This window comes from Frankliniella occidentalis, unplaced genomic scaffold (genome assembly GCF_000697945.3).
Source record: "Frankliniella occidentalis isolate FOCC.00 unplaced genomic scaffold, Focc_3.1 Scaffold16, whole genome shotgun sequence".
NCBI classification, from domain to species: domain Eukaryota; kingdom Metazoa; phylum Arthropoda; class Insecta; order Thysanoptera; family Thripidae; genus Frankliniella; species Frankliniella occidentalis.
Window position 1 is genome coordinate 393,438 of NW_026267146.1, and position 2,415 is coordinate 395,852.

Genomic DNA, 2,415 nt, shown 5'->3' on the forward strand with positions numbered 1-2,415 from the left:
GGGGGGGGGGGCAAGAGGGGCCTACCGTTAGCGAGAGCTCTGGTAACAAATCAAACTTACCAGCCAAGTATACTGCATCTCCATTTGTTCCTAGTAATTATTCTTGTGAATCTATTTTATTTTAGCTATTTACAGTTCTATGCGTTCGTGCGCTCGCCGTGTCCCATGTCCCATGTAAGAAGAAGTAGTACTGGTATGTGACGAACAATTTTGCTGTCCCTGATCTGCGCTTGGCATAGTCCCCCGCTGGTCTGGAACAGCGCCTGCTCGTGCGCATCAATGGTTGCGTCAACAACGCACGCCGCAATGTGAATGTGCCTTTGGGGCCCTGCCCCGCCCGCGCCCGGCCGCGGCTGCAGCGCGCATATATAACGTACGCGCGCGATGTGATGTATCTCTTGGCCGCGTGCGAATCAGCGTATACCGTCTGTCCTTGTCACGCATCCACGGCCCTTGATCGCCCTGTAAGAGAGAGAGAGAGAGAGAGAGAGAGAGAGAGAGAGAGAGAGAGAGAGAGAGAGCAAAAATAAGATGAGGGGTCGATTGAATTCCCCATACTGCACCGTTATGGCGCGCCGCTTATTGTTATGGTGCGTCTAATTGTCGTCGTTGCGATAAGTCACTAAATATGGTTTTCTTCAGCCCTGATTGGTCGGCGCAAGTACGGTCACGTGACGAGAGAGAGAAGAGAGAAAAGACGGACAGGCAGACGGACGGACAGGGTAGAAGACAAGAGGGCCGCAAGAAAAGCCTGTTCCTAAATAGAAATGTCATCGTATAATTGCGCACTGCTCGCGGCGCTCTGAACCCCGTGTGTAATGTAAATGTCAGGTGCAATAAGTTAAGAGCGACGCGGAATAATTTTCCGCACCGAGTCAAGGTATGAATGAAGAAAGGTGGTAATAGTAGCGGAAAAGTTTTTTGGTCCAAAGGAAGCGAGCAGTTCAGGAAAGACGTAGACAGGACCGCTTGTTTGATTTGTAAAGTGCCTAAACTTCACGCTAAAAATATAAAAATAAGTTATCATGTTATCATGTAGTAAAACATAGCTCATTATGGTATAGCTCTACCTATGCTAATTATAAAATTATATTGTCTATTCTAGTCTTTTTTCTACTTTGAAGTGCATGTCAGCACCAGTGCCGTTCAAAATTCATCAATTTCGCCCGTTAAAGTTGATAAGCGCGCGAGAATCTCACTCACAGTTTTTCCCGTGTTGTATAGTAGGGTAGATTAATATGTGTTGGTTTTTGGTTTCAAATGTAATTTCTGGGAATTGTGTAAGTTACATGAGGTCATCTGAAAAATTTCTAATTCTTAAATCTTGGATAAAGTTACCCATTTCCCTCTTACATTCCAATAATTGTTTGTAGACTTATGTATTTGTATGTATTTGTTTTGATACGGACGGTTTACAGTATACTGTGAGTAAGTACCACAAATGATGACCAGAAGGAGGGATACAATTCAATTTTCCATTTAATTCCTTTTGTACGCGGTGAACAAAACGATGATGTATAGATCGCTTTATATCAGCACGCACAGTTAAAACCTTACGAAGCAAAATGCCCCTTTCGTACCTACGGAGGATTTGCTACCTACGAAGCTTCCAAAACCTTCGTAGATTACCTACGAAAGATTTGGCATTTTTCTTCGTAAGGTTTTAACAGTGCGCGCATAGCACCGATGTTGGGTATCCGCTCCAGCCAGTGCAGCGACCGGCGGCGCGACGCGAGCTGGTGGACATCGCGGCGGCCGGCGCCGCGGAGAGAGCGGTGGCGTTGGCGGCGGCGCGGAGCGGTGCGCGCTGCTCGGCGTCTGGCGGCGGTGTGGTCCATCCCAGCCAGCGACGGCAGCAGCAGCAACAGCAGCATCCCCCACTGCAGCCTCCGCCGCGCCGCCGCCCGGCGGGAGCCCGGCCAGGAGCAGGAGCCCGACCGGGCAGAGGCCTCGAGGCGACGAAGCGCCGCCTAACCGCGCGCCCGCCGACCAATGGCAGCGCGGCGGCGCGGCGGCCGGCCAATGGCGGCGCGTCGCGGCGCGGCGTCCTTCCCCCTGCGGCGCCTCCCCCCTTTCCCGCCCCCGCAGCGCCCCGCCGCCGGCCAGCCCCGGCGAGCTCGCCCCGAGGAACAGCCCGGCAGTGCAGGGCACGGCGTCGGCCGCAGCGGAACGTGTGTGTGTGCGTACGGCTCTCGCGCTCACCGCCCCGGGACACGCACCGCCCTGAGCAAGCGCGAGCGAGAGCGGGCGAGAGAGAGAGAGAAAGAGAGCGAGGGGCGGCAGCAGCAGCAGCAGCAGCAGCAGCAGGGGCCCCCCAGCCCAGCGCTCGCGCTCAGTGGTCCAGGACGACCGGCCCGAGCAGCAGTGTGTATCTAGTGCAGTGTGTTGTTGTGCTCCGCCATGGCGGCGAAGGCC